The sequence below is a fragment of the Perca fluviatilis genome, chromosome 3, assembly GCF_010015445.1.
Source record: "Perca fluviatilis chromosome 3, GENO_Pfluv_1.0, whole genome shotgun sequence".
NCBI classification, from domain to species: domain Eukaryota; kingdom Metazoa; phylum Chordata; class Actinopteri; order Perciformes; family Percidae; genus Perca; species Perca fluviatilis.
Genome location: NC_053114.1, coordinates 4,645,527 through 4,666,405, shown reverse-complemented (window position 1 = coordinate 4,666,405; position 20,879 = coordinate 4,645,527). Strand labels below are relative to the sequence as shown.

At 39.8% G+C, this 20,879-nt stretch overlaps 1 long non-coding RNA gene across 1 annotated transcript; it reads left to right on the top strand.

Annotated features, from left to right (window-relative positions):
- Positions 1 to 3,335: 3,335 nt before the first annotated feature.
- On the top strand, positions 3,336 to 7,738 carry LOC120556382. Its single transcript, XR_005638848.1, has 2 exons — positions 3,336 to 3,588; positions 6,781 to 7,738. It is a non-coding gene; the product is annotated as an uncharacterized LOC120556382 (long non-coding RNA).
- Positions 7,739 to 20,879: the final 13,141 nt, after the last annotated feature.

The following is a 20,879-nucleotide window of genomic DNA, read 5'->3' as shown; positions in this document are numbered from 1 at the left end:
CATTGCTATGGACATACAGTGTTATACTACCTCTCTGACGGTGCATGTGACACGCATTGCCTAATCTACTGTTAATAAACTGGAGAAATGCAGCCAAAATGTGTGGACTAATATGATATATGATATGACTTGCAGGAAGAAGATTTGACAACCATTCATGGTCACCGTGACAGCCCCTTTAAATTCTTCAGGTCAGTAAAGTGATAATTATGACAACTCATAATATGAATTTGCACTTAATGATCTCTTTGGTCATTTTGCTGGTACTACATAAATGTCTGCTATAGAATGTTTGTTTGGAAATATTGTCATGGAAATCAGTGTTGGTTTGGTGCATGAGACTCAGAAAGTGGATGTGTTGCATGGCAAAGGCTCGATTTGTAACGAGAATTCCACCTGCAGTTTTGTTGATAAATCCAACTTTCTGAGTCTCATGCAGGGTTATCTCTGCCATTATAGAGCTTAGGGCAGCGCCAAAGCGTATAAACATAAAAACAATTTGGACATCATCTGGACTGCGAACATAGACTGTATAGAAGCCGATGAACAGTAGGGGTCCTGCTTGTTGTCTGCTCACATGGACACTGTAAGATGGACACAAACAGTGTCCCAACCACACACACACACCATGCATGTTGCACACCGCAGCCCTAGTGGTATAGCCCACACATTAGATAGTGTGTGGTGGAAAAAGAGAGGGACTTGTGTTTGTCTCAGGGGTATGAAGTTAATAATCATTTGCTTAATAGATGTGAATGTAGAATTTTAGTCTGTGTACAGTATATCTGTTGGTAATTGCTATAACTCCTCAAGACCAAAGCCAAGTTCCTGTGTCCTGCTTGCTACCTGCTGGTTTAAAGTAAAACGGTTAGCCAGCCTGGCACAGAGCTAGCGACAACTTTAGCTAAGATTCACTCACCAACCCTGGGCTGACCTTTAAGGTGGACAAGCTATTCTCATTTTAGTGACAAGCTCCTCCAAGTTTTGCTTCTAATGATCCTTCCCTAGCTGCAACCAACAACAACTCGGCTAAGCTTTTGCAAAAATAACTGTTCAATGACATCACCAATATGCAAATGAATGTGTGACGTCATTGCACCTAAGCGCTCTGAAATCTCAGGGAAAACCCTGTCATGCACTGTCACACATCAAACAATGCAATGTATGAAACATCCTCAACATTCTATGGCTGCCATCTTATAGTTTACCAAATGAGATTACCCTGATGCTCTATAACGTTTCAATTTGATCTATTTAAGTTCTGTTGTAAACATATTTATCTCCTTTATCTTTACTTCTAATGACTATAACCCCATTAACACTCTCTGACAGTGCCTTGAAGAAATAGATACTTGGATGTCACAGAACTTCCTCCAGCTTAACAAAAATAAAACTGAGGTGGTAGTTTTTGGAAATGAGGGAGGAAAGATGCAAACTTTCTACCTTGCTTGAAAGGAAGGGGCTTAAAAGCAAAGAAAGTGGTAAAAACAACATTGGTGTCCTTATAGATAATGATCTAAATTTTAGCAGTCACATTAAAACAGTTATAAAAATCATTATACCTTCATCTTAAAAATATCAATAAACTAAAAGAATATATTTCAAAGGAGGATCTTGAAAAAATCATACATGCTTTCATTTCTAGTGGGATTGATTATTGCAATGTGCTGGACTCCCTAAAAAGACTTTAAAACCACTCCAAATTGTACAGAATAGTGCAGCCAGGATCCTTACTAAAACAAAAAGAACAGATCATATTACGCCAGTCTTAAAGTCCTTACACTGGCTCCCCAATTTAATACAGAATGGAAATCTAAGGCACTTCTGTTAGTTTTTAAGTAACTAAAGGGGATGGGACCAAACTACCTGCATGACATATTCCAACAACATTCTCAACCAAGACACCTTAGATTAAAACATTAGCAACTACTACTGAAACCTACTGTCCGAAGAAAACAGGGGGAAGCAGCTTTTAACCACTATGGTGTCTATCTTTGGACCAGCTTCCAGAGAACATAAAAAATCTGAACTCGAAATTGAGATTTTCACTCAATAGAAAACATTTTCACAACGCGGATCTGAATGTAATAACACTAATTCACAAATGTGTAGATTTATTTTACCATAGATACAATGACAGTAGCACATTTGTAATGCAACGTTTACTGATTTTTGTATATTATTATTATTTATATTAAATAATGATGGGTAAATGTTGCATTACAAGTTAGCGTTATCATTGTATCTGTAAAAATCAATCTACACATTTGTGAAATTCTTTGTGTGAATATTTTTCAATAGGTGGAAAAGTTTCTCTCACGTTTGCGCCATATTTACCTTCAGTCATAAATTACTGGCGCGCAAGGCAGAAATATTAGCTATTTGTTTATAATGTTGTTTTCCCTGTGTATGTATTTTTATGGTGGAAAAATTAACAGTCCAACAGCTACCTGTAATGACTGCCTATAACTGCACCCCTCAATAATAATGTGATCATCAGCTACAAGTTTGAGAAATGTTCAGCAGCATCATAATTGAATTCAATTTTATTTATAGTATCAAATCATAACAAGAGTTATCTCGAGACACTTTTACAGATAGAGTAGATATAGACCACACTCTATAATTTACAAAGCCCCAACAATTCCCCAAGAGCAAGCAGTTCGACAGTGGCGAAGAAAAACTCCCTCTTAGGAAGAAACCCCTGACAGCACCATAAGAAGAGCTGTAGCTAGTAACATCAGCATTATGTTTTATTATGCTTAGCAACTGTAATCATTCAGTCACAGCATTCTTGCCATAGGCCCTCACACATGTTATCGGTTCATTATGGCTGCTGCGAACTCATGCCAAGTCAGCTAGCCTGCAACACAAATCAAACATAGCCTACCTTTCTGTCATGCCAATGTAAACTTTACTACTTTTTAAGCAAACACACCTAGCAATCCCTTCCTCTCTCTGCATCATGTTTTTATTGAACGACATGGCATCATGACTGGCTTAAGTGGGCTATTGCAGGATGATCCAGTATTTAGCCTGAGTTGTAGGTTTCATATTTTTTCCAAGTAAGGTTTTGCTTTGTGTAAGTCATTGTATTATATATTTTTTTTTATAAAATCACAGTGTTGTACATCATCTCAAGTAATAATAAGCCTACATGAATCCAACCATAATATGTCACATTTTCATTATTAGGTTAATCTTGGGAAAAAAATGCTTGCGGGTAGGCTTTATCCATCATCATCATCAGTGTCAAAGATTACAGCTTTTAAAAGGTCACCAAAAGGTTGAGTAGAGTCAGTCGCGTTTATGCAGGTTATACTCACGATCGTTAGATGTGGTGCATAGTAATACTAATATGGAATGTAGTGGGAGAGGAATTCTAAAATAAATTAGTTTTAACAGAAAAATTATCAATAAGTAAATGGCATACATTTATTTTAACTAACAACAATAATTGTTTGCTTTGTATTTGATCCCCAGGAAATGGACCAGAGCTCTTCTGACCCTACAGTGATCCTTGAACTAAGTTCCGTCCCTGAAAAGGACATAAGTGTTCCTGAACTCAAGAGAGCAGAAAGTGTATTTGTAAGTTCACATACAATCCAATGCACAACTTGGTCTGACAATAACAGTAGTGGGGAAATTTTCTTGGTTTTAACCTGTTAAGTCCGGCGGACCTGGTACCGGTTCCAAAGCACTAAGTGGTCGCAGCTATTGTAAATTTGCGCTTGTTTAAAACTCTAGGTTAATCACAGCCAAAACATCTTAAACTCTAGACCAATACTTTTCTTAGCCATTTTCAGAAAATATACAATTTTGGCTCACTACCACTGATGGGATTTGGCCTACTCCTCCGGTACTTAAATTTGGTATTTAATGATGTGGCATTTTTCTGTAATCAATAGTATTAAAGGAGAACTCCTGGCAATTTTTATATTAATCTTGCTATACCTACTGTATGTGAGTACCGTCGATAGCAAAAAAATATGAGCCGATTCGGTGCTAGCAGCACGGAGCTAATACAGCTAACGCCCAGAGCTCTCACTCAGCTAAAACGGCAGTTTTGGGGGCATAAGATAAAGAGTGCCTTTGTGCCTCTTAACAGACACAAAATGCAATTAAAACATCTGTACAACATGAACAGGGCTCTTACATGGCAACAAGATGCGTTTAGCAACTTAGCCATTGTTTAAATTCACCTACCCTGTTAGCTGCTAGCCGTCCGCGGGGATGAGTAAGTGTGTTCAGCCAGGCTCCGTAATAATCATCACGCAGCAGTTCTGTGTGTATTTGTAGCATATATATCCATTTTTGTGCGTTGGTGAGTAGGAGTCTTGCCAGTGTTGATTGTTGTGGTTTCCTTAGCCGGGCTAGCAGGCCCGGCCGGCGTCCATGCTTCTGCTTCCTGCCCGCCCTCCTGGCTTACCGCGGCCGACAACAATCCAACGAGCGCCCGCTGGTCTGGTGGATGTCCTCCAGAAGACCATTCAAGCCTTTGCTGCTAAATTTTTTATTTCCCACCTCAAAAATGTAGTACTAGTACTGTAAATGTACTGTAGTGATTATGACCATATTAGTGACTATGTAACTACATGGAAATGGACCAAATTATGTTTGCCTTGTACAGTAAAATAGTGTTACAGACGGCTAGCTGTAGTCTCGCGCTGAAGTCCCGTTTGAATTCAGTTGTAGCAGGAAAAGGTAAACAGTGTGCAGGTTGGAGGAGCGTCGTGTGTGAAGAGTGAAGAGCGGAGGTGTTCACAAAGGAAGAAGCTTGGGGTAATGTAACTATGGAGCTAGAGCTAGCCTTCAGTAACGCTATTACTGTACAAGAAACAGGCATCATTTGGCCCGTTTCCATGTAGTAACATAGTCACTAATATGGTCATAACCACTAAGGTGCTCAATGACCTATTTTTGAGGGGGAAATAAAATACAAATTTTCTCAGCAAAGGCTTGAATGGTCTTCTGGAAGACCTCCACCAGACCAGCGGGCGCTCACTGGATTGTTGTCGGCCACGGTAAGCCAGGAAGCAGAAGATGGGACGCCGGCCGGGCCTGCTAGCCTGGCTAAGGAAACCACAACAATCAACACTGACAAGACTCCTACTCACCAACGCTAGATGGATCACACACAAAATGGATATAAATGCTACAAATACACAGGGAACTGCTTTGTGATGATTATTACAGAAGCCGGGCTGAACACAAATGCATCTAGTTGTCATGTAAGGGCCCTGTTCATGTTGTACAGACATTTTAATTGCATTTTGTGTCTGTTAAGAGACACAAAGGCACTCTTTATCTTGTGCCCCCAAAACTGCCGTTTTAGCTGAGTGGGAGCTCTGGGCATTAGCTGCAGCAGCTCCGTGTTGCTAGCACCGATTTGACTCGTTTTTTATTTTTCGTCAGTACTCACATAGGTATAGCAATCAAGATTAACGTAAAAATTGGTTTTGGACAATGATTTACAAAGACATAAAGGTAATTGTGAATTTGCATGTGAGCTTAACTAAAAGGGATCTGGTCAGCTATGTACAAATGTCTCATGTTATTTAAGTAGTCCTATGTGATATAAAGCTGATTTTGTCAGTAAGTAAATGAAAAAGGGAATTACTTGCAGCCAGATCAAGGCTAAAAAAGGAAGTGCAGTACCAACCAGATGGTTGGTAGAGCATTGCTTGGTTTTTGCTAAGTAGTTGTTAGGGACTTATGGGGCTGAAAAATTAATCAAAAATATTATCAAAATCACAATATGGCCAAGTGCAATATGTAGATTGAAGAAACAGAGATGCCCTGGCCTACAAATCATGTTTTTCAGATATAGGAAAAAAGACCCCAACAAAATATTACATCATCATGAATTTTAAATTTCTTAAGTAAAAATGTATATTGTGACAAAAAGAAAAGCTTTTATTTTTTTTCTCTCCATATAGAGACGGAGCGTATTTAAGTCCCGCCCCCACCAGGGGGGGAAACAGCTCTCTGCCCTCCGTTTACTTGTATTGTCAAGGTTTTCTCCTCTTTATTCCTTCTGCTAGCAAACAACACAAACATGAGTAATCAGCAGGAAGAATGGGAAGACTGGAATCCTGACACTAAACTAAAGTTATGTCCAACATTACCTGTGTTCGCTTACCTTACAGACTGTAGTTAGTCTAAAACTGACATTTGGATATTTGACTTGTTAATAAAATGCTTGCTGCAAACGTAACATTGGGCATATTGTTAGCTTAGTGTCAGAATCCCACAGTCTAACCATTCTCTCTGCTGATTCCTCACGTCTATATCCACTTTAGTCATCATAAAAGCTCCGTTTTTCGGTTCCACAACTTATGAAAACTTAGGTTCTGGGTTCTATACATTGTTGGTAGTAAATATCACCACACGGCAGCTTTTAGGAATGTTTCGGTTTGCCAGCAGACAAAATTGAAGATGAGGCACCTTCATCCAATACAAGTCGATGGAGAGCAGAAAGATGTTTTCCTCTCTGGTGGGAGTATGACGCGATGTGCTGTGTCTCTATTGTGCAGCCCTAGGTGGTTATGAGGTAACATCTAGCAACCATCTAGTTGCCATCTAGTCCCCTTGTAACAACCACACTTTTACAGTTTTTTTTCAGTCTAAATGACTTATTATTATTATTATTATTATTATTATTAGCACGACAATAGAAACCACCTAGTTACTACTGTCCAGACACCCATCATTTTAGATTTTTAATCTTTAAACTCTGCAAGCAATTTTACATTGATTGGCCTTACTTCTTTGTCTAAGGTTCATAAAAAATGGCGAGAAAGAAGTGGAGCACCGAGGAAGTCCAGGCTGTGGAGAGCAATCTCATGGACAACATCAACTCTGGCAGGGTTCCTGGTAAAGCCCAGTGTGAAGCATCTATCAAGGGATCCTCAGAGGTGCTTAGGGGAAGGAGCTGGCAGGCAGTTAAGTTCTATATGAAGAACCGCATTGACACTTTAAAGCGTCTAGAAAATAACTAATGGAAATCTAAATTGTAATCACTGAACATAATTCTTTTTTGCCATCTAAGTACTTCTACAATCCCACAACTAGGTACAGCGCTTACTTGAATTCAGCTCATATCTGAGCATGCAAAGACATTTTATTAAGATTGTTAAAGCTCTTTTGTTTTCAAATTTAATATGTCAACATGCTCTGACTATTATTTCATTGAGTGATGTCATTTACATTTTTATCCTAAAGAACATTGTGGTAGTCGGTCATGGGTGGTTGGAGAAATGGAGGTAGAGAGAGACACAGGTTGTAGAGAGAGTGAAAGGTTTGTAGAGAGAGACAGGTTTGCAGGGAGAGAGAGACAGGTATGTAGGAAATGAGAGAGACAGGTATGTAGGTAGAGAGAGACAGGTATGTAGAGAGAGACAGGTATGTAGAAAGGAGAGAGACAGGTATGTAGATTAGAGAGTGAGACAGGTATGTATATTAGAGAGAGAGACTATGTAGGGAGAGATAGATGGGTGAGTAGAAAGAGAAAGTGTTCCTGAACATTTTTTAAAATAAGAAACAGAGGTAAAGAGAGAGAAACACGTACAGGGAGAGAGACAGGTTTGTAGAGAGAAATCGAGGTCAGCAGAGACAGACAGGTTTGTAGGAAGTAAGAGAATAAGGTGAAGGAGAAGGAATGATCATAGCAAAGAGCCAGGACAAATTAATTTGTATATGGATGAGTTGTGATAATAAAGTTAATCTGCAATGTAAACACCATTGCTTCTGTGGCATTTCCTGAATGAACCAGAATATATAAAGTACTACAAGTCAAAGGTTGGTTGGAACAATACCGACAGGAAACGAAGAAAAATTAACAAAACAAGTACAAGGTGCAGGCGACTGCTGCTGTCACTCACTGTCCCTCAGTTTATGGAAGCAACACAGACTGCTGCCTGCTCACAGCTCTTAGTGTCCTCTCCTAGTAGGACTGGTAATTTAATTTAATCTGAGAGCTATAGAAAACCTTTTGGTTCTTATATATATATATATATATATATATATATATATATATATATATATATATATTCTTTGGAAATATAGTTTCCAAATGTTTATATATTTGACATGTTAAGTGAGGAAGTTTGGCTCTGTTCTAGGCTCACTAAGGGTGCAATCAGTGGACAGCCTTTGCTCTACAGGGAGCCAGGTTTTCCTTTGTCACCTGTTTTCAATGGCAAGGCTGTGCGCACTCAGTCTGTACTGTGCCGATCCGTAACCATGCTCAAATAATCTGCTATGGTGTCCTGTTGTTTTAGAGCAACAAAAAATGTAGTTTTAAACAAAACTACATCATCTATTGGAAAATAGATGATGTAGTTTTGTTTAACTCGTGTGTAATCTAGTTGAGTTGTTGGTTATGTTCCTGATGCTTTGGTGGAACAGGTTTGTGAACTCAGCTGGGTAGCGGGTGTCCATTTTGTTCATCTCTTGGCACTTGATAATATGAGAGGGGTCACTATGTTTTAGATGTGTCCAAAATTTAATTGCTTATTTTTGGTTTTAAGTTCTGATAAACTGGCCTAATTCTGCCTCTTTGCATTATATTTAGTTTTCCTCTTGACATGTAGGAGAAGCTTACAGAACTCTGCATGCAAGCTGTCAATAGTGTGTTATCTTATTGATTCAATTCTTGTTTTGTAAGTGGACCGGACCCCCACCTCGCTGGTATGGAGTGCACTTGGTTCAAACACACAACTCAAATGAGTTTTAGCCAAATTCTAATTGGCATTTTGTTTTTACATTTTTGTACAGCATACAAAGTCCTGCGTTCATTAAAAAGTCATTAAAATGCCCTTTACATTACTTTCAGTAGCTTTGTAGAACAATCTTGTGTCAAATATACACTAAAGCTTTTTGAAAGTAAATAAAAAAGCATGTATATTCTTTTATATGTTTATCAATGAGGGTATATAGGGTATAAATATGATCAGCGGTTTTATTGTGATGTCAGTAGTCTGGTGTTTGAGTGGAGGATAGGGCATAACAGGTCTGTTTGCGGAGCAGAGCTACTCTCTTTAAACCAGCTTGTCCACCCTTGCAGAATCAGAAAACAGTTAATTAAAAAAACCATTAAATGGCCAAAACAAACTTAAGACAGGCAAGAGGAGCATCAAAACATAAAAAACAAAAACCATGGAAGCGCCACCTGGTGGCTACTTTAATTATTTCACCTGTACTATACAACAACGAGTGATAAAAGTAAATATGAGGTCTTTATAGCTGAAAAAAAAATGTATATAATAGAAGGAGGAGTATTTCAATGGAATGGGAGTATAAATATTATAAATATTAAAAGAATTTGCCATGTGTCCCCATAGGGTTGGTGATAGTCAGGTTTGACCTTTATTTGTGAAATCCTAACATTTTAAGTGATTTTCAGGATCCCAGAATCAAAAAAGAATTTTTGGAGTTGAAACCATGGCTCTAGCTCATTTAGAAGTAGTAGTTTAGAAAGGGTCCCCATGTACATTCGCTATGTCATGAGTCCCCACCGGATAACAAAAACGGGTATGTGTGTGTGTGTGTGTGTGTGTGTGTGTGTGTGTGTGTGTGTGTGTGTGTGTGTGTGTGTGTGTGTTTAACATCAGGTAAATATCATTTGCAAGACAATGCAAGACACTTTCGGTCAGTTAAAGTGGTACAAAGCTCTGCATAAAAATGTAACAGAATGCAGAAAAAAATAACGTTAGCAAGAACACACACAAGCACTATTTTTACATTACATGTCATTTAGCTGACGCTTTTATCAAAAGCGACTTACAATTGCTATATATCAGAGGTTGCACGCCTCTGGAGCAACTAGGGGTTAAGTGTCTTGCTCAGGGACACATTGGCTGATGTATCGCAGTGGGAATCAAACCCAGATCTCCCACACGAAAGGCATGTGTCACATCCACTACAACATCACCACCACTGCTATTTATGTTATACCCAATGCTTTTCATATGCCTTTATGTGCATAACAGTTTCCCTCTGTCTTAAAGGAAACCCCATACCTTTTTTCAAACTTCTTACTTCTTATTAAACATGTAAGGGATGTAAGCAAAGGATAAATGATTTCTATATGAAAAGATAATGTGGTCTTAACAGATAAGACATCCAAATATCTGTGCTTTTTGTAGTCCCTCCTTGCCCTGCTGTTTCCTGATTCACACATTTGTCTGGAACATCACAGTACTTCTTACGCCGTATTCACAATACATGATATTTATGTATGTGTAGATAATCACTGTGTCAGATGATGCGATTATAGAGGCATAAATTGGGATGGTCCCCGAAAAAAAACACAAAAAAAAACAAAAAAGCCCCTGGTTAAAACGCGTTAATATCGGCATTTCACAAAGCATTGGGTGACGCACTGGTGCTACTGTACGTCCACTGTTTTCACAGTCTATGTCCCTGACTAATCAAAGCTTGCCCTACTTCACGATGCGTGTGATGTCATCGGGAGGGAGGAGCTAGGGACCGATTTGTAGGAACAATAATGTAAACAAACAACGGCCTCTGAAGCGATGTGAGCCTAAAAAAGAAGAAAAAATGTGGTCAAAATAATCAAAGACTTAATAAAAAAAGAAAAAACTAAACTTCCAACTAGGCAGGCAGTAAAAAAAAGTAGTAGTAAAAAACAGGTAACAGGGGAAAAAAAGAACATTAGGAAACAGGAAGACTAGAAAACAGGCAGAACTTCTTGACACCAAGTACGACGACAAACGCACAACAGAAAAACAACTAAATACACAAGGCAAGCCATAGTCGTATGGATAAATAGTCTGCTGGAAACTATTTATTCTTTTTTTTTTTATTATTATTTATTTATAGAGCTCTATTTTATAACCCTGTTTTTATCTGTGTTTTAAGGAGCCATGCTCGTAATTTCATCCATGCTTTACATATTTCCGTGTTCTGCTGAATGACAATTAAAGGAACCTTGAATCAACGAGGATGGTAACAAGGGACAGGTGAAATGAGAGGCAGGGGTCATGATGTCTTGGTTCATAATCAGCAGATCCAAACGTTTTCTTCAGTAGTGATCAATTATACAGGTTGTTGTTGTCTGTACAGGTGTTCACGCTCAATAACTTTATACCAGCTTTCACCAGATTTGTTTGGCACGACTGTTGTTCACAGTTGCTATTTTTACCTTATGAAGCCTGGCATCAGGTCTTAACTTGAGATGAGAAACTAATGAGCTGAAGTTTAGGGACCCTCTAAAAAAAACAAGTGCATGCAAAATATCTGAGAGCTTTTTGGATTTTTAACAACTCTCTCCTTTGTTTTCTTAGACACCTCAAACCAACTTCATTTACACAACTCTTAGTTTAAAAAAATTAAAATAATCACGCAATGTTTAAGTTCTAAGGGGCAACGTCTGGTGCTGAAATATGAAGCCATCGTGGAAGTGCCAACAACTGAAGTTCATCGAGTGGCCACTGAACCCTTGTTTTTTCTTCCAGTCAACAATGAACTTGTTGTCCTTCCAGGTAAAAATGGAAAATGAAAATGTTTTTGGGCGCTTTTTTAAAAACGTTTTGGTCACTTACAGTATATACACCACCAACACCTACTTGTCTTGGTTTAATAATACGTTTTACACTTATTCTTGGAACATTGGTCAACAAACCTCATTTATGTGATATTATACCTCATTTTTTTTGTTAAAGATCAGAGGATGATTAGAGGATCACAGACGGGTATATGTCAAAGTTTAGTCAGGATACTGTTTTGAAACTGTTTTTTTTTTTTTTAAATGCTATGAAATTCATTAATTGAACTTGAATGTCCATGTTATTTTTGGGCAATTGGGTTGGAAGAAATAGTTAATATAAAGAACTAAAATATAAATCCAGATATAAAGAACTAAAATATAAATCCAGACAGCTAGCTAGACTTCTGTCCAATCTCAGTTTTCTCTCGCACGACTAAAACAACTTTTGAACGTATACGTTCCACCAAAACAAGTTCCTTTTTGCAGAGGCACTGTTTCTCTGCCAGGTGCCAGGCGCCGCCCAAGACAATTGTGATTGGTTTAAAGAAATGCCAATAAACCAGAGAACGTTTTTCTCCCATCCCAGAATGCTGTGTGGACTAGCCAGACCCTCCTCCGCAGCACTGTGGAGGAAGGTCTGGCAATGCCATTCTAGTGTAGTTGTAACATCAGCCCATTGGCACCACCTTTAGGAGTCCAGAGCATTACTATGACCAACACATTCTCACTTCCATCGCGCCAAAAAGCGATGCTTGGTCAGGTGCCTTTGGCGTTTGTTACTGACGCAAAAAGTCTCCTTTAGCGTCATATTTAGATGCTCTTGGTCGGGAGGCTTGGCGTCACTTTTTGACGCTCTCGGTCGGGACCCTTGGCGTCGCTATTTGACACTCTCTGGACTTGCGTCTAGCCCTTTGGGATCACATTTAGACCTGCTTGGGCGGGACACTTGACATCAGGGACAGTTAGGTTTAGGGAAAGATTGTTTGTCTTGGAGAGTTACAAAATGTACGTTTCAGGGACAAGAACGGGACACGAATCCTGGACTCTTGGGTGAAAGTCCTGTGTTGTTTTACCCATCTACCACCCCAACCAACCTTCTTACGCTGACTTTTGGTCTTTAATACTACTTGCTAAAGTTGTTGCTGTTAAATTAACACCAAAGCACTTTCCCTCTTTGGTCCCCCTACAGGTTGGAAGCAGAATTGTCCATTACCGCTGTTGTATGTCTCATTTGAACTATAGATCCGCTACCCGGTCTGGCAAACTTGCATAGTGCGGTTATAGCCGATAGAGGGCCGCAAAGCGAATGCAGAAGTGTCGTTCACCCTGTTACGAGTTGACGACCCACTGAAACGATTTTGGAAAAATTATTTTAAGGTACAACAGAGTCTTTGGTGTTGGCTTTAATACTACGTCATCTTACAGCGCCGTATTCGAGCTGTTGCTCTGCCAGGTGCGTCCCATTCAGACACTGAAGCGTGATTTTTTTGCATCGGTATCTGACACCAAGAGCCACCGACCAAGTGTCAGTATTTTATAGAGTTGGGAGTGAGAACGGGTTGCTATGACGACATTTTTACAGGGTGACCTACTCAAGCTGGAGTTGCACTCGGGAATCAGTTCAATGCTCAAAGGAAAAGAGTCGGGAGGAAACAATCCAGAAAAAGAAAAAGATCAGCGTTTGGGCAATGTGTCCACACAGCTGCAGGAACACAGATTCACGCAAACCCACGGCCCTCATACCGAACAGTGCTCCACCTCTGATCTTGATCTTGTCATCCAATGGCTTGAGTTCAGCCTCCACTCACACTAACAAGCACATGCACATGCAGGTCTGTAGCTAGTTAGAGCTATCTGCCTGCATAATGTCTGGTGTTAATCTGACCCATCCCCTCACTGCCAACACATTTCACAACCATGCACGATTGTTTGCCTTTAACAACAACAAAAAAAGTCTCCCCCCCCTGCTTTTCTTCATTCTCTTCATCACTTTCTGCCCTTTCTAACACATCCGGTTTTGTTCGCAGAGAGATTGTCGCGCAGTGACAGATTCAAAACACAAAAATTACAAATCAGCCCTTTGAAACGGCCTGAATAGAACTTGCCAATATCAATCAATTTGCCTGCCGCTCGTCCCCTATATGGACTATGACAAAAACATATATCTCATCGGCGCTGCTCGCAATGATGCGGCTGCAGCGTCTTCAATCTGCAATGCAAAATTAACCCCGGTTTAAAATAGTCGCGAGGGAGGAAAGAAAGGAAATGTATGTGTGTGTGTGTGTGTGTGTGGACATTCTATGCATGAATCATCAGCGACAATAGCAGAGTTCAAACCCTGTGTGTCGTTTCATTACTTGTTTCTGCCGTCCTTGAAGGAGACCTGAGCCCACACACACATTTATAACAGCGAGTTATAAATGACAACTGATGAGTCGAACTGCACGGACGTGAAGAGAGTGTGTGTGTTTCTAGTTAAGCAATGTGTGTGTCAGTGCGGGTGCAAAGGAGAAGTATGTTTAGCCGGCAAAAATGACTTCTCCTCCTTGATGAAGAGGGCGGCCGCGGGTTAGCCGTTGTGTGCAGAAGAAGGGAGGATTTGATATTGTCTCCCAGTGATTGTGATTGCCAAGCGCAAGGCCAGGCCATTATATCACTGAATCTTTGTTAAGCAGCCCCTGAGAGTGGCTGACAGCATAATTAATCTTACCATATGAACAAAGGGACCCACTCAATAGTACTGAGGACGCTTATTAAAAAAATACTAAACACATGCTCAACACCCCGACTCCCTCCCCCCCCCCTCTGTTTCGCCCCGGCTTCCTTAAAAAAAAAAACAAGGAGACACTGAGATGGTTGTAGCAGGAAAGGTGGCGTCATTATCTCTGTTTTTAAATTATTATTATTTTGAAAGGGGTTTATGATATGAGGTGGAGGGCGGGCATCGGTTGGTTGGAGGATGGGGCAGCACCTGGCAGGATGATGGATCATTCCGTGAGACAGTGAACGATATTAAACAATAACAGTGTTTATGTGATACCGCCAACCAAATAGTTTTAATTAGAAATTTTAGATTAGTGCAATCTTCCCCCCCCCGCCGTGAATATTCAACTTCAAGGGGATGAGGAGATAAAGGACCCCAGCACACACACACACACACACACACACACACATACCCACCGCCCTTATCTTGCCTTACCTTGCTGGTCCGGCCTGAAGATGAAAAAATGCTAGAAATATAATTTTGTCGAGGAGGATCTGATACATAGTTGTAGATATTTTGATATTCTGATTTTGGAAATATTTACATTTTTCTATAGCAACGCTACATACTACAGCGATACACTGCAAACTCACTAATCTTCTGTAACAGTAAGCAGGGCTCGGCAGTAATGTTGAAATCATTTATCCCAACATCAATAAACATATTTTCCAATAGCAATATAACGCCAAATTTATGCAAATCCCATAAAACAATCAAACTGATGTTGTAAGGGTTCCACTGTTATTTTCATATGTATAAAACTTTTTCTTGAATCACGATTTTTATATCTATTTTATTTTAACAATATTTTGAGACTGCAGGAATTTACGATAACATCATTTGCTATCAGTCTTATTTATATAATAATTTTTTTTTCATGTTTGGCCCTACTTTTAAGTCACAAAGTCCTCTTGCAGATAAAATGGCATCATGTTAATTTGAGTATCATGTGCTTTTCTTGTGCGAGATAACACCAGTCCAGAATGTCCAGATTAACTTTATTCATTTGTAGAGGTACAAAAAAATTCAAATCTGTGAGTACACTGTTGAATGCACCTTTTTAAAATATCTTATTTGATACTAGAAGTTTTAAAGGGGACATTCAACATATTTTGTGTTGTGCCTTCTTCAGGTTCCCTCAATATAATAATAATAATGTCACACATTTGACATTTATTGACAAGAGCTCCATGTTGATTATTGGAAATACTAATATGCCAGTATTAGAAACATGTTTAAGTTAGCTTACTTCACATAGAATTATTATTAATTTGTCAGGATCGCAGTTACTTATCAAGTGACCCCATGTGGGGAAGGTTGAGAAACTTTGATAGTCCCTTTTTTTATTTTTGACTTTTTATTCATTTATCTTTATCTTTATTTATTTTTTATTAGGAGAATACACATTTAGTCAACATTTCTCTGCCAGTGTTAGCCAGATGGCTAATTTTCAACTGTAGTCCTAGTTACCTAGCATGCATGTCTTTACAGAGGAACATCACAGGGCCTTCTAGGGACGGGCATTGGAAACTAGCAATAGCTATAAATGCTGTGATGCTGTACATTGGAAATGTGTTGCACAAATGTCTATGTGGTAGCATCTGTCCCTAATAAAATAAACATGAAATGAAGAAAAAATGAAATAACATTAAAGCTACAGTGCGTAGTTTCTGTTGCCCCCATGAGGATTTCTAAGTAATGATACGTCCACATGATGCAAGCCTTCCCTGACCGCGCACAGCGAGCCAGCATGCACAACAAAATCAGCTACATAGAATTAATCTGTCAGTCATTTAATTATTTGCTTTTTCCTACTGTGCCATGTCAACATGTCCTCTGTGGTACCCCTTTTAGGGCTACCAGCTCTGTAGGGGAGAGTGACCACCCAGACCTTTCCAGTGGTAGTTAAACACTGGAATACATTACACTTAAGCATGCAGAACTAATTCAGAAAAAAAAAAAAATTGAATATTAAATCACATAATTTATCAAATGATATTCCAGGGATTTATTGTCCCGAACTAAATTTGCAAATAGAGTATAATCTTTTTTTCTGTTATTTGGTGTCACAGTTGGTCTCACAAGGGATCACTATATCAACAGGTGATTTCTTTTGAATACTATCCATTAACTTTGCTTTAACCAAACATGTCAGAGCTGAGTTGGGCCTTCTTTTTCTCTTCCTTTCACTTTCTTTTCTTCTTCTTGTTCTTTTTTTGGGGTAAAATGTCAAGATTGGTAATATGTCAAGAGGAACAAAATTCTCTATCCAATTAATAGTTGAGATCACAGCTGAACTACTTGGAACATTCATGTACAAAAATATAATGAATATGGGGTATTCCTGCACAGAATGTACATTCAGATAAAACTCCAGAATCAAACCAAGGATGACAAATATTGGCAGAAAATGTTGCAATTTGGGTGCAGAGATTTGATAACATTGTGTTAAGGATTGAGGGCTGCGATGAGTGAAGGGTGTGCTGTTTTTTTCAGGAATATTTTCTTAATATAATTCTGATTCATTTGTTAACCGACTACAGTGAAATTAGCCACATTTCTTCAAAACAAATCCCCTTTCTTTTCTCTTTTTTTTTTTTTTTTTTTTTTTTTTTTTTTTTTTTTTTTTTTTTCTCTCTCTCTCTCTCTATCTCTCTCTCTTGGGGCTAAACTGGACTCAGCCTGGCTAAAAGAGGGGTGGAGCAGTCTAATTCATCAAAAACGGGTCACACACACACACACACACACACACACACACACACACACACACTTACTTGCCTGGCTACTGGATCATTTCTGCAACCACAAAATCGCTTTAATATATTCCCAGTGCTACTTTTGAATATTAATAAAATATCAATTATTAATTTTGCCTTTGGCATGGCAAGATATACAAGTTTTAATTAGTGTACTGTACTCTTTCACAATTAAAAATATAATTGATGTCCATACATGCGGGCATTTTGCTGTGATGGTCTTTCTTGTTGTTGTCAACAGGAGGTGGTGAGATGGTGCGGGCACTCTCGCTTCTTCTTCTTCTTCTTCTTCTTCTTCTTCCTCCTTCGTCTCCGTGCTCCGTAGCGGATTCAGTTGCCCGCCGGACGCTATCAAGTCCTATTTTGATAAAGAACAACATCAAAACAAGATAATGAGACAGATTCGGGGCTTTAAAAAATAGAGGGGGAAAGGGGTGGGGGGGTATTAGAAGGAAGAAGGGACAGTGATGAGAAGGAGGATATTCTGTTTATGCTCGGCGTTGCACTGATGCTGATCGCCACCATAATCAGGACGGCTTGTTTGGCTTTCAAATAATCGTAAAAATAAAATAAAAAACACACACCACTTTTTCATTTATTTACTGACCAAAAGGAACTCGTGGAACGGTGTTTCGCCATAACACAGGAAGCTGTTGTAACTTGACTTTGCATTGTCCGATCCGCCCCAAAACTCCACATGCATGATAAGAGTCCTGGGGCGCGTTCAATCTCAAAACGGTGTGCACCGTGTTGCTACGGTTTCCGTATTGAACAACATGTTTCCATGGAACGCTGTGAAACGGTGTGCAATGGCTTTGAGATACGTTTTCGCTCATTTATTGGCTGTCTCAAAGGTGATACCCAATCAGCAGAGACGTGTCCGTAAACCTGTGGTAATAAAAAGATATAGCATACTGTACTGACAACTACGGGTTGGGTATCATTTGGGATTTTTCCGATACAGGTAGCCTGACTTCGTCATACTCAGATTGTAGTCAGAATATGAGGCTGATACTGCTCCATTGGGCTGGGATTATGGGGCGTGTTTCAACCGAACCAGGAAAGAAAATGCCTCTGCACTCAGTTGGATAGACCTACAACCAATCAGAGCAACGGCGTATGTGACGTATGTCTTCTTAGCGACCATCGGGGCCAGCTGATAAATTAAACTTTGGCCCGTAGGAAGGAGGGCAAAAACATCTTTCCGATCGACAAATGCCCCGATCGCGGTTCTCTGTTCCTCTTTTAAAATGAATGCGCTGTCGATATCTTCTGTAAGAGACGCAATGGCGGAATCTACACGTCTCAATTCTCCAGCGGCAGCCTTCTTTGTTGTAAATCAATTCGACCGAAGCGCTCTTTGGTGATGTAGTTGATTACGTTACTGTTGATCATCTGTCCATCATCGTATAAAGCCCGTCCTGACAATTTGATTGGTCCAAACAGCTCAGGTTCGAGCATAGTTGCTCAAGTCCAGACCGAACTTCCCAACCTCAAATGTTGTGGGCGGGGCTAAGTTCGGCTGGCATCCAGGCTACGATACAGCTGCTAAAACGAAACTTTTTGAAACAGCGCAGGTGCCCAAGCGGCTTCTGAACCGATACTTAAAGCAATGCTTCTGTGGTGTTTGGTGTTTTAAGCCCCCAACGTCGTCTTCCAGGCAGCGCTGCATGGAATGCACTAGGGTAAGGTGCCTTGAAGTCGACGGTCGCAGCGCTGCCTTGAAGTTGACGGTGGGGTTAAGGTTAGGTGCCTTGAAGTCGACGGTCACAGCGCTGCCTAGGGTTAGGAGAGGGTTAGGGTTAAGGGTTAGGTGCCTTGAAGTCTACGGTCGCAGTGCTGCCTAGGGTTAGGAGAGGGTTAGGGTTATAGTTAGGTGAATTTAAGTCGACGGTCGCAGCGCTGCCTTGAAGTCGACGGTGGGGGCTCAAAACACCATCGATCTGCTTCTGTTGCATTAACAATAAGTTTCGGAGCACCAGTGAGCGGCGCAGGCATTTAAGTGGCACCAAAATCCGTTGCTCTTTGATTCTGTATATACCGGCCATTTAGGAATGGCATGCCAGCCTTTATCCGATTTACATGAAATCTACATGGTGTGGTCTTCACATGATATGCAGCAACATCTTGTATAATTAGTGTGTGTTCTCTAGTGCCACATAGTAGACCGAGGGACTGTTACAAAATTTGCAATACGTCATTTTTCATTGCCACACCCTCCACCCAGGATATAATGTCTAGCTTGTGCGCATAGTGGCAGATAGTAATATATCCACAGCTGCATAAACCGACATCTCGCTAGTATCCTCGACATGAGGCGAAGGCCCGTTCATCGCTGATTGCAACTTTAATAATATTTTATATTATATATTTGTACTGATGCAGTATGAGGAGGCTACGTTCCCCTTTCTGACCTTACAGCATGTTAGTTAGTGATTCTGCCTCTTTCTCTCTATCTGTGTTGCCTTTGAGTGCGAATTTTTCTTGTGTGTGCGAGACGGGTTAGAGTGTGTGCATATATCCTCTGCATGGTGAAGTGGCAGATGGAAGTATGAGAAGCAGGAAATCTGCTCCTGTCCATGTCAGTTCTGCTCCACAGAGCTCTGATAACTGAATAATAATCCTCCTGGTCTGTCTGCTGCTCTCTCCGCCCTCATTTCCTTCCTTCTACATCTTCTGATTGTCTCTTAAAGGCTTGCTCTATCCGGAGGTTTAATTTGTGCCAGATCCTGGTGGGATCCATCAGATGGAACAATATGCTGTCTATGTAGCAAGTGCTACAGTATAGCTCAGTATAGTGTTGTTTATGCTAACTGTCATGCCTGTGTTGTCCAGAATGTTCCAGGCGCTGTATTTTTGCTGTGCTTCGTAACTTCTTTTCAGTCCATGAAGCACCATCTTTATCCCTAACCAACGCTCTCTGACCAATGTTCCACATTTAGTTCTGCCACATCCACTGCTTTAGCTCCTGCCTTTCTGCTGTATACTGTGCTTCTGGATTTTGTGCACTTTAGCTCTGTACAAAAAAAGAATTAAAGGCCCCTTGTTGTAAAAAGACATTTTCATGTCTTTATTGATTATAAAGCCGCTCAAGGTGCTATATAAATACTGTGAAAGTATAAAAACGTTCAAACCACAGAGAAATGCACACAGCTCGTATTCAGAAACTGTGCCTGTAAACAAGCTGTCAGGACTTCCGTATCATGTCACAACTATATTATATACTGAATAGGTAGAACGTGCCGCTACCAGTGGTGTAGTCTATGTGATACACAGGTACAGTACAGGCCAAAAGTTTGGACACACCTTTTCATTCAATGCGTTTTCTTTATTTTCATGACTATTTACATTGTAGACTGAAGGCATCAAAACTATGAATGAACACATATGGAATTATGTACTTAACAAAAAAGTGTGAAATAACTGAAAACATGTCTTATATTTTAGATTCCTCAAAGTAGCCACCCTTTGCTTTTTTTGATAGCGCTGCAAACCCTTGGTGTTCTCTCAATGAGCTTCATGAGGTAGTCACCTGAAATGGTTTTCACTTCACAGGTGTGCTTTGTCAGGGTTAATTAGTGGAATTGTTTTCCCTTATTAATGAAAAAGCAAAGGGTGGCTACTTTGAAGAATCTAAAATATAAGACATGTTTTCAGTTATTTCACACTTTTTTGTTAAGTACATAATTCCATATGTGTTCATTCATAGTTTTGTTGCCTTCAGTGAGAATCTACAATGTAAATAGTCATGAAAATAAAAAGGAAACACATTGAATGAGAAGGTGTGTCCAAACTTTTGGCCTGTACTGTATATGCAGGATACCCACTAAGAAAGCTCTAGAATTTT